General features: G+C 52.2%; 1 protein-coding gene across 1 annotated transcript in view; it reads left to right on the top strand.

Annotated features, from left to right (window-relative positions):
* The first annotated feature begins 8,311 nt into the window (after positions 1 to 8,311).
* The window catches only part of TSNARE1 (t-SNARE domain containing 1), a 637,975-nt gene continuing 634,384 nt past the window's right edge, over positions 8,312 to 11,902 (top strand). The window contains exon 1 of the mRNA XM_030553891.1: positions 8,312 to 8,405. The gene's annotated coding sequence lies outside the window, so the exon portion shown is untranslated. The remainder of the gene's footprint in view (positions 8,406 to 11,902) is intronic.

Genomic DNA, 11,902 nt, shown 5'->3' with positions numbered 1-11,902 from the left:
TTCTGCTACCATATTTAATCTTCCATACCCCCAAAGCCAAATATCTTCTTTTTACTATTAATATCAAACATCCTTCTAATTATCATTTGCATCAATGCAAATTCTGCCATTACCAATATTCCAAAACTTCCAAAAATCCCTGTACAACACCTGTTAAACCCAGTTAAAACAAATATATATTTACTACATGATCCAAGATTATGCCTTGAGTCACTTCTATTAATACCCCTATTCACTCATGCTAACAAACCTAACTTTAGCTAATATGAAGCTTAAACTTTAGGCTTAAAGGCATGCTCTCTCTTTGCATTTCAACACATTTTAAATAAGCAAATAACACTCTCATGGTCTACACATCCACTGCCATGGGTGTGTCTGTTTGACCCATCTGTTGCATCATGTCTGCCCGTAAACTGTAAGATCTCTGGAACAGGGTTTGTTGTCTTCATACCTTGATCCATGATTGGAATTCTTAGCTATCACCATAATAGAAATAACAAACAGACATTGAGTGAGACTAGTTTGCAAACAACTTGCAAAGAGAAAAAACAGCTTCTGGTTTTGAGAGAGCCAGAGACCATCTAAACTCCCATAAACTTGGGGTATTGTCCTAAATTTCAATTTCTTTTTTTTTTTATTGTCCAGTTGTTTACCAATGCAGCCTGTATGCAAATTCCTCTAACTGCTAGCATGGCTTATCACAAATGATGGCTCCTAATGATCTTTACAATTGTCCATATACTCCACTGAATGCAAAGTGCCTGATAGAGCTTTCATAGCCTTAACTGACCCTTCTCTTTTGCAGGAGTGAAGATCTCATCTCATGACTTTCTTGCAATTTTAGGACAGTCAGCAACCATTAATGCAAACCTTACAATGTGGATCCTCACTTTTTCCTAACTTTCAATAAACTTCTAATATCAGAGGCACTTGGACTCAAACTCTTTCATCCATTTATTTTCTTCAGTCTCATTTATTTACTTTCCTTCCCTTCCTCCATTCAGATTAACAGAAACTGCCTGCTAGATTTTGACCTTGCCTCTAAGAGCCTGCTTCTTATTTAACCCTTAACTATGTGGAGTTCTAGTTTATTAATTCATGGTGGCTGAATGCACATATGGTTGCAATTGGCTTAATCACATTCTGGGGTACACACACCCTTCAAATCCAGGGTAACACAAGAGTCCCCAACCAAGACTGGGGTTCCACTGTGCTAGGAGCTGCAGGAATGCATGAGTCTCTCAATGGACAAAATAGGACAAAAAAATTTGCAGGTGAGGAAATAAGAAAGAGATTTCAGCAACCTGCCCAAACTCTCTCCAAAGTCTGTGGCTGAGCTAGGATTGGACTTGAGTGGGTAAGAGGGTGTCAATATCAGGAGAAAGGGGTAAGGGCTGAAGAGAAATCATGATCCTGAGACTGACAGTTCAGAAATGCTCCAAGTCAGCTGGATTGACAAGGCAGGCAGGCCAATGCGGGAATCAAGAGCCTGAAACACATCCTGAGTATGAAGTGGAGCTGCCTGAGCCAGAGTAGAGCAGAGCTAAGGGGAGAGCAGCAGGCTGAGTGTACGGGGAGAATTTGGCAAACCAGTAAAGTGCCTGAAAGCACTATTGCTTATTGCTAAAAGTGTTACCCGGGTTTCTTCAAGTAACAAAAGCAGCCAAGTCAGCAGGCCGTAAAGTGGCCATGCAGCAGACTTAGGTTAACCAAGGCAGGAGGGGAGGGGCTTTTGGGTGTCACAGAAAGGGCAGCTTGACCCCACATCCTTCCTGATAAGAATTGTGTTGAAACTGCTGATACACGCATTTTAGAGGAACAGGAAGCTTGTCTATGTGCCTTCAGGAATGTGTCTGAGGGCTGTGTCTCCCCTGATTTATTTCCTGACACCGCCTCACACAGACTAAAAGTTACCAAGAGCTTTGGGTTGAAGGAACCCCGGGTAACAGGAGCTGAGCTGGAGAGGAGTGGATGGGTGAGATTCTGTGGCCTGCATTGTGCAGGAGGTCAGACTAGATGATCATAATGGTCCCTTCTGACCTTAAAGTCTATGAGTCTATGAGAGAGCTGTGGGCCAGATAGAGGGGCCAGAGAAGCAGCCCAGAAGGCAGAGCTGAGCGGGCGGCAGAGCAGCAGAACTGAGCCATAGGAAGCAGAGCTGGGGAGCTGGAGTAGCCAGGAGCTGGAGCAGCACAGACCAGCTGTGCTGATGGCGAGCCAGGGCTGAGCTACAGTGGGGAGCAGTGGGGCCAGATCTGGGATAGTGGATGCCCGCTAACACTACAGCCGAGCATGGTGAGCGGCTGGGGAGAGTGAGATGGGACCCTGAGCAGAGGGCTCAGTGTAGGGAGATGTTGCCAGACAAGATGCCTTGAAGTCTGGACTTGGAGGTGGGGATGCAAAGCCCAATAGGAAGATCAATGCTGGGGAGAAGGGTCCTCCCACCAGAACAGGTATCACTGCAGCACAGCCAGGGCCTCGGAGGGAGCCCTGGGACATATGAGGAATAGGCTGGGAGCTTTTCTGAAGTTGCAAAGACTGCAGGCCCATGGAAGGCCCTCATTCATAGACTCATAGACTCTAGGACTGGAAGGGACCTCGAGAGGTCATCGAGTCCAGTCCCCTGCCCTCATGGCAGGACCAAATACTGTCTAGACCATCCCTAATAGACATTTATCTAATATTCCTTTAATCTTTTCCATTTCCCCCCATATTTTTCTTACAGTTGCTGTTTAATAAATTGTATTTGGTTTAAACTTAATGTAGTGATCAGTGGGGTCAGGGAAGTGACTGGTGAGTGGACAATATCCTGGAGTGGGGACACCCTAACCCCTGCACTAAGTGACCATGACAAGATGGGGGTTAAGCCTCCCAGGAATCCTGGGCCCAGATTTATCGGGGTTATGAGGATTGCTGCATGGTAGAGTGGAAGAGGGGTTCTCAAGGTCAGGCAGGTCTTCAGGTAAAGGGAGTTGGAGCGAGGACTCAGATCCTTTTGCTATTTAATTCCACCAGGGTAGTACAGAAGCCAGGAAAGTTCCCCACAACAGCGGGAACATTCTGCTGCTTACAAATGTCCTGAGTCCCAGCCTAATGCCTTAACCACAGGAGCATCCTTCCTGCACAGCTATGATATGCAAACTCTAAACAGGGTCACACAACTGGCCAGCACAACTTCTGAGGCAGTTTACTTGTTGGGAAGAAAGTTGATGCAATCAAAGTCTGAAGAAGTCCTTTGTAAATCAGAAACAGAACAACTATCCCCAAACTAGGGTATTTTTCTGTATATTTCAAGACCCTGTACGGCTTGCTTGTGGTACCATATAGGGCTACATACACTGGGAATATGGTTTGTGTGTATTCCATGCTGGAAATAAATCTGAATTTCTAACTCTGCTTTCTCTTCTGATATTTAAACCCTTGGGTTTGGTAGATTTGTCTTTTGCTGACTGCAGAGAAATCTATCAGGATTGCTGTGTCACTGCTCTGAATCCATCCTCTGCCTGCTTTTCGGATAGTTGATGCAGTTGTGCAACGCTCTTTGGTTGGCAAACACAGGCTATTTTATTTTAGTATCCACCGTCTTGTCACTGCTATTTAATCTAGCATTAAAGAAATGTAGTTCTCTGCCTCCTCAAATAAGCAATCACATCACAGGCCTCAGTATCTGTAGTCCAGACAGGATGATTCTCAAACATGTGAATGAAACGAACCAGCTGTTCATTCAGTTTTTTATCCCCCTTCAATAAATGTACCGGTTTCGACACTGTGTGGTCTCTTGTTGCTCCCCATAAAGGGCCTTCACCTACAATATGCCAAAGGCCCTTGACTCCTCTTGGAAAACAATAATAGATAAGTAAGTATTGGTAATAACAAGGACCAGCCATAATGCACACAAAGCACTTTTAGATGCCTGGAAAAGTGCTGTAGAAATATACAGAGTATTAGTACTGTATTATTAATTAACCCAAGTGTTGATATACTAGCATTATTTCACACTCAGAACCAGCAAGATGCACACACTGCAATCCAAAGCAGTCATGTTATCAACCTCCTGTAACCCTCCTACTTCCTCTCCTCTAGAACCCACTGTCTGTTGTATCTTATGTAGGGACTGCGTCATTTACTGGTACACGTACACTTAGACCAGCACTTTTTTATTTATTTATTCTCACAGGGCTCAACTGAAAGTAAACACTATCTGTTTTGAAAATCACTAGACAGTCTTGAATTTTGCACATTCCTTTTTTGATCTTAGATCAGGTCTGCACTACAGACCTATAACAGTATAACTTCGTCCCCCAGGGGTATGAAAAATCCCCCACCCCTGAGTGATGTAGTTATACTGACCTAACTCCCTGTGTAGACAGCACTGTGTGGATGGGAGAGCATTTCCTGTCGCCACAGCTACGGCCTCTTGGGGAAGTGGATTGACTATGCCGACAGGAGAAGCTCTCCTGTTGACGTCATAGCAGCGTCTTCATTAAAGTGCTACAGTGGCGCAGCTGCACCTGTATGTGAAGACAAGCCCTTAATCTGTACTTTTCGTGGGACCAAAAAACCCAGCAAAAAATAGAATGTGCCACCAGATCAGAGGCATTTGCACACGGCAAGCAGGACAGCAGCATTTTGTTATCAGTGCATTTTTATGGCCTTTTCCTTCAGGGATTTTCTGCAAAGGCTGCACCAATAAATGATTTATCAGTGCAGCAAAAGATCAAGGAAACAGCTCTGCTTGTGGTTTGGCGCTGTAATATCTTGAAGTTTATGGAGGCTTAGGTGGCCCCTCAGCCCTTTTAAAACTTTTCTGGCAGGGCTATCGGGGCAGCATTACATTTCTGAAAAAGCAGCAGGCTTGACAACTCCTTGTTAAAATGAAATGTTGTTTAAAGGTCCTATCAAGAAAATCCCTCCTTATAACTCACTTCTTCCGTGAAGCTATCCAGTGCTAGCCCACTTCAGTAAAATTGCTGTCACATACCTAATAAAAAACAAACAAAAAATCCAGTTATGAGCAAAGACAAAGCTATTCCGTGGGTCACCAAGTGCATCGTGTGCCTGAATTGGGCTATCAAGCCATTTAGATTTTAAACGCCCTTGGAGTTGGGGCTGTGTTTTACTGTGCTTTGTACAGAACTGAACACGCCATCAGCACTTTAATAATAATGTAGATAATTTTATTTTTATTATGTTTCTGGTGGTATCTAACATGTGCTAAGCACAGGAAAACACAAAAGAAGGCACATTCCCTTCCCCAAAGAATTATGAGTAACTCATAACACCTGCAATTATCAAAACAGAACTGACTCTTTTCTTTCATGCAAACTTTTTGCTTTTTGCAACACTATGAGCCTAGAATGGTTGGTTTTGATTTAGGGCCATCATATATGTTCAGTGGCTTCATAGGACAGTAAAACCACTTTTCAAAGGTGGAAATTAACCCTCCACCTAGGGTGACCAGGTGTCTGGTTGGTGGCGCTGCTCCTGGCTAGCCTCCATGATGTGTGGCTCCCAGGCAACATTCGGTATTTCCCCACTTCTGGCTCAACATGGAAGCTATGGGGGTGGGGCCTGCGGACAGAGCAGTGTGCAGAGCTGCCTGGCCGTGCCTCCGTGTAGGAGTCGGAGGGAGGACATGTCAGTTTCCGAGAGCTGCTTGAGATAAGCACTGCCCAGAGCCTGCACCCCTGATCCACTTCGGGGCCCCAATCCCCTTTCTGCCCTCCAAACCCCTAGATCCCAGCCCCACCCCAAAGCCTGCACCCCCAGCCAGAGCCCTCACTCCCCTCATGCCCCAATCCCCTGTCCCAGCCCTGATTCCCCTCTTGCCCTCTGAACACCTCAGTCCCAACCTGGGGCACCTTGTACACCCCAAGCCCCTCATCCCAGGCCCCACCTCAGAGTCCACCTCCCCCACCCCCTCTTGCAACCCATTCCACTGCTTTAGCCTGGAACCCCTTCCTGCACTCTGAACTCATTTCTGGCCTCATCTCAGAGCCCGCACCCCAGGCTGGAGCCCTCACCTCCTCCTGAACCCCAGCCCCCTGAGCCAGCCCAGTGAAAATGAATGAGTGTGGGGAGAGTGCAAGCGACAGAGGGAGGGGAGACGGAGTGAGCGGGGGGCAGGGCCTCAGAGAAGGCACGAGGCATGGACAGGGCCTCATAGGAGGGGTGCAGCAGGTGGTGGGGTAAAATCTTCGGTTTTGTGCGAGTAGAAAGCTGGCAACCCTACCTCCACCTGGTGAAATGAAAACCTCATGAAATTGTTTCTCATCCCTTATTTTCTTGAAGGGTTTCACAGAGTCTAATACAGGTCTGGGATTTGCAATTCAAGTTTGCAAGCAGGCACCTGCAGGCTGATGTGTAAACCTCACTAACTAGGTATAGGGAAGTGGTTCTCAAACTATTGTACTGGTGACCCCTTTCCCATAGCAAGTCTCTGAGTGTGTCCCCCTTGCCCATTATAAATTAAAAATACTTGTTTATATATTGAACACCATTATAAATGCTGGTGGCAAATCAGGGTTTGGGGGTGGAGCCTGACAGCTCATGACCCTGCCCCCCATAAAATAAACTCCTGACCCCATGAGAGATCCCAACCCCCAGTTTGAGAACCCCTGGTCTAGAGGGTGTCCTAGCCATGACCTGAGAGGGTGTGGGGCAACAGCAGCACAAGGACCGGTTGGGAGAAGACTGGGGCCAGGGGAGGAGCTAGCACGTAGGGCATTACATGGGTGTGTGTTTGGTGAGTGTGTAACTAGAGCCCTAGGCTTCGGGAAAAGGGCCCAGGAGGGGACTAGGGGATAGCCAGGGCCCAGGGACAAAGGGGGCAGGATCGGGACTAGGCCCAAGTATGGGAGGTGCAGGGAGGATGAGGACTCAGGATTGGGACTGGGACCAGGGCCAAGGTTGAGGGGAGGGGCAAGGCAGCCAAGATAGGGGCCAGGAGGGGAGGGACAGGAAGCCAGGATGGGAATGAGGGGAGAATCTGAACCAGGATCGGGGCCAGGCCAGGAGGACAGGGGCAGGCAGCGAGGATTGGGGGCAGGCCAGGGGAGGGACAGGCAGCCAGGATTGGGGCCAGGAGGGGAGGGGAGGGCAGAGGAGGAACAGGCAGCCAGGATTGGGGCCAGGAGAAGAGGGGAGGGACAGGCAGTCAGGATGGGAATGAGGGGAGAATCTGAACCAGGATCGGAGCCAGGCCAGGAGGACAGGGGCAGGCAGCGAGGATTGGGGGCAGGCCAGGGGAGGGACAGGCAGCCAGGATTGGGGCCAGGAGGGGAGGGGCAGGCAGCCAGGATCGGAGCAGGGAGGGGGGGCAGGCAGCCAGGTTGGGAATGAGGGGAGGATCTGAACCAGGATTGGGGCCAGGCCAGGACGGGAGCGGCAGGGAGCCAGGATCGGGGCTGGGAGGGGAGGGGCAGGGAGCCAGGATCAGGGCCGAGAGGGGAGGGGAGGGGAGGGGAGGGGCAGGCAGCCAGAATCGGGTCCAGGAGAAGAGGGGAGGGACAGGCAGTCAGGATGGGAATGAGGGGAGAATCTGAACCAGATTCGGGCCGGGAGGAGAGGGGAGGGGCAGGGAGCCAGGATCGGGGCCAGGAGGGGGGGGCAGGGAGCCAGGATCGGGGCCGAGAGGGGAGGGGAGGGGCAGGGAGGGGAGGGGAGGAGCAGGCAGTAAGGATCGTGGCCAGGAGGGGAGGGGAGGGGCAGGGAGCCAGGATCGGGGCCAGGAGGGGAGGGGAGGAGCAGGGAGCCAGGATCGGGGCCAGGAGGGGAGGGGAGGGGAGGGGCAGGGAGCCAGGATCGGGGCCAGGAGGGGAGGGGAGGGGAGGGGAGGAGCAGGGAGCCAGGATCGTGGCCAGGAGGGGAGGGGAGGGGAGGAGCAGGGAGCCAGGATCGGGGCCAGGAGGGGAGGGGAGGAGCAGGGAGCCAGGATCGGGGCCAGGAGGGGAGGGGAGGGGAGGAGCAGGCAGTAAGGATCGGGGCCGGGAGGGGAGGGGCAGGCAGTCAGGATGGGAATGAGGGGAGAATCTGAACCAGGATCGGGGCCGAGAGAGGAGGGGAGGGGCAGGGAGCCAGGATCGGGGCCAGGAGGGGAGGGGAGGGGCAGGCAGCCAGGATCGGGGCCGGGAGGGGAGGGGCAGGCAGCCAGGATCGGGGCCAGGGTATGAAGAGCCAGGATGGGGGCCGGGACTCAAGTGAGGTGGGGGCTGAAGGGAGCGCCGGGCCAGGGCTGGGTATTACCCCGGGGTGGCGCAGGGGGCGGGGCTCCTGCAGTCCCCGCCCCTTCCCACCCGGCGCGCTGCTCGCTGGGAGTTGTAGTTGGCGCGGCGGCCTCCTGGGCGGGGCGGTCGCGCGGTCACGTGATGTTTGGGTTTTCCCCGGCGCTGCCCGCACAATTGGAGGTGAGCTGCGTGCGGCGGGGGGCGCCCGGCCTCGGGGCCCCGCGGAGAGCGGGGGTGGGTCGGGGCCTGCGCGGTCCCGCCTGCTGCTGACGGACGGCGGGAGATCTGTGGGGGCCGCCCTGCAGAGAGAGGAGAGTGTGTGGGGGTCGGGATCCTGGGGGTCCCCCCGCGGAGAGAAGGGGGAGGTGGGTCGGGGCCTGCGGGATCCCCCCGCGGAGAGAAGGGGGAGATGGGTCGGGGCCTGCGGGATCCCCCCGCGGAGAGAAGGGGGAGGTGGGTCGGGGCCTGCGGGATCCCCCCGCGGAGAGAAGGGGGAGGTGGGTCGGGGCCTGCGGGGTTCCCCCCGCGGAGAGAAGGGGGAGATGGGTCGGGATCCTGGGGGTCCCCCCGCGGAGAGAAGGGGGAGGTGGGTCGGGGCCTGCGGGATCCCCCCGCGGAGAGAAGGGGGAGATGGGTCGGGGCCTGCGGGATCCCCCCGCGGAGAGAAGGGGGAGGTGGGTCGGGGCCTGCGGGATCCCCCCGCGGAGAGAAGGGGGAGATGGGTCGGGATCCTGGGGGTCCCCCCGCGGAGAGAAGGGGGAGGTGGGTCGGGATCCTGGGGGTCCCCCCGCGGAGAGAAGGGGGAGGTGGGTCAGGGCCTGCGGGATCCCCCCGCGGAGAGAAGGGGGAGGTGGGTCGGGATCCTGGGGGTCCCCCCGCGGAGAGAAGGGGGAGGTGGGTCGGGGCCTGCGGGGTCCCCCCGCGGAGAGAAGGGGGAGGTGGGTCGGGATCCTGGGGGTCCCCCCGCGGAGAGAAGGGGGAGGTGGGTCGGGGCCTGCGGGATCCCCCCGCGGAGAGAAGGGGGAGGTGGGTCGGGATCCTGGGGGTCCCCCCGCGGAGAGAAGGGGGAGGTGGGTCGGGGCCTGCGGGGTCCCCCCGCGGAGAGAAGGGGGAGGTGGGTCGGGATCCTGGGGGTCCCCCCGCGGAGAGAAGGGGGAGGTGGGTCGGGATCCTGAGGGTCCCCCCATGGAGAGAAGGGGGAGGTGGAACAGGGCCTGCGGGATCCCCCCGCGGAGAGAAAGGGGAGGTGGGTCGGGATCCTGGGGGTCCCCCTGCGGAGAGAAGGGGGAGGTGAGTCAGGGCCTGCGGGATGCCCCCGTGGAGAGAAGGGAGAGGTGGGTCGGGATCCTGAGGGGGGGATCCCCCCGCGGAGAGAAGGGGGAGGTGGGTCAGGGCCTGCGGGATGCCCCCGTGGAGAGAAGGGGAAGGTGGGTTGGGATCCTGGGGGTCCCCCCCGCGGAGAGAAGAGGGAGGTGGGTCAGAGTCTGCGGGATGCCCCCGTGGAGAGAAGGGGAAGGTGGGGTGGGATCCTGGGGGTCCCCCTGTGGAGAGAAGGGGTGTGTAGTTGGAGGACCGAGGAGGCCCATGCAAAGAGGAGGAGGGTGTATGGATCAGGGGCATGGATTGTCATTCTCTCCCTTTGCAGCAGAACTCTTCGCTTTTAAGGGTATCTGTATTTCTCCAGTACCTGAGCCTGGCCTCTCTCTAGGGAGCCTTCTGCAGACAAGGAGGGTGAATGTGTCAGGGACCTCAGCTCCCTCTGGAGCATCTGTCCAGTAGGAGAGTCTGGGATCCAGTGGCTTCCCTTCATCTCCACCTGTTGCTCCCCCTATAGTGATGGGGAAGAGACATGCAGAGGGGAGCTGGCTTACCAGCCTGACCTTTGCAGACCCATTCCTGTGACTCCTCCTGAGGCATTTCACTGAGGGTGTGTGAATGAATACCAGCTGTTTGAGCTCTCCCATCTCACCAGGGAGTGGGAGGTGCATAGGTGTCAATTTTACCCCTGTCTTCTCTTGGAGTGCTCCTCCAGAGAACTGTCTGCAGGTGTCACAGCGGAGCTCTTCTCTGAACTTCTTCTAGGGTGTGTCTGCAGAGAATGTATGTCTTGCACAGTGGCAGTTACCTGAACTCGCCTTCCCCTATGTCATTCCATATCAGAGCGTTTCATGCATAGCAACCACAGGATTTGGTTTTCAACTGTCTTGGGGGAAACATTTCACAGTACACCTAAGTAGATGAATACATTTTCCCCTCTAGCTGGAAATGTCACTGTGAAGCTAAGGCTTTTTTAATGCAGTGAAACTTGGATAATGCAGAACCTCTCTCTGATATAGAAACTTTGGATGATAGTCGGTTCTGACCATTGTTAAATAAAAGGTTTTGCTCACTTACGTCACTAATGGATATAATAGGGTGATTGTTTTCCTGGTGACTACTCTGTGGTATTACATGGCATGTTTTTAAAATGGCATTTATCACCTCTAGGAAGGTGTTACTAGCAACACTTCTATCAAAATCCAATAAAGCAAGTAAAACTTCTTACAACTTTTTTCAGATTTAGAAAGCATCACTTTCTACACAGCCCTTGAGTGATCTTTTACATTTTGAAATGTCTAAATGCACATAAAACTAGATTCATAGTATAAATATCAACCAGAATCAAACATTTAAAGGGACACAGTCAGGAAATATAGGTCCGACCTGTGTCTTGGTTTATGAAATATATCAAAAATATTTTCTAAAACAATAAAAATATTTTCACGATTAAGAAAAAGAACATCACCTGAAAACCACTTGTTGGAATTTCAAATAGTCTCCTACAGTGTTTGCAACCCAATATTTGCACGTGCTTAACTTTAAGTTTGTGAATATGTCACTACTTGCATGTGTAATGTTAAGTATGGATGGATATGTTTGTGTGGTCAAGACAAAATGTTGAAAAGCCGCCTAGATTTTAAATATCTTCTCCCCCCAACGTTTCAGCTAGTGGTGACAAGGGTAAGACTCATCCTCTAAAAATATATTTACCTTGGTAGTGACCCTTTTAATTAAGCTGGTATTTTTCTTAGTCATGAGGGCAGTAAGGTATTGAGTGGCATATTATACCTCTTGAGCTTTTTATTGGGTTGATTAGTGATGACTCAGCCCCAGCCTACATCTCTGACTTTTCATCTTGTAGCGTTTCTCCTCTGCTCAGTCACTGACTCCAGCCTTGATGTCCTCTTTGTTTTCATCTCCCACTCTTGGCTCTGACTTCTTCAGTGGTGACGCCTACGTGCAGAACGCCTTCCCTATGCCTGCTAACCAAGCAATAAATGTCTCTCATCATTCCCTCCCCAAAGCTCAGTTCTTCCACGCAACCTACAAGCAATGAGTTAATGTAAATAAAACCAAAATGTGGCTTTAATGGAAGCAAGGAGACTTGTGCCCAGCATAACTGCAACCATGTGATCTTAGCACTGCTGTAACCCTGCAACCCTTGATGTTACACTCTTCACTCTGTCATGTGTGAAATGAGATTGTAGGACATATGTCTTATTGGCTCTGCAAAGTGTGTAGCAAATTTTTGGATGCTGTATAAATATTATGTACAATCTTGAGCTCTTAGTCTGCAAGCTACTCTGCCTGGACAGACTCTGTGTTTAGGCAGGTGCTACTGACTGAAGTGAAGCTAT

Source organism: Gopherus evgoodei, chromosome 2 (genome assembly GCF_007399415.2).
Source record: "Gopherus evgoodei ecotype Sinaloan lineage chromosome 2, rGopEvg1_v1.p, whole genome shotgun sequence".
NCBI lineage: Eukaryota > Metazoa > Chordata > Testudines > Testudinidae > Gopherus > Gopherus evgoodei.
This window is presented reverse-complemented; position numbering and strand designations above follow the sequence as displayed.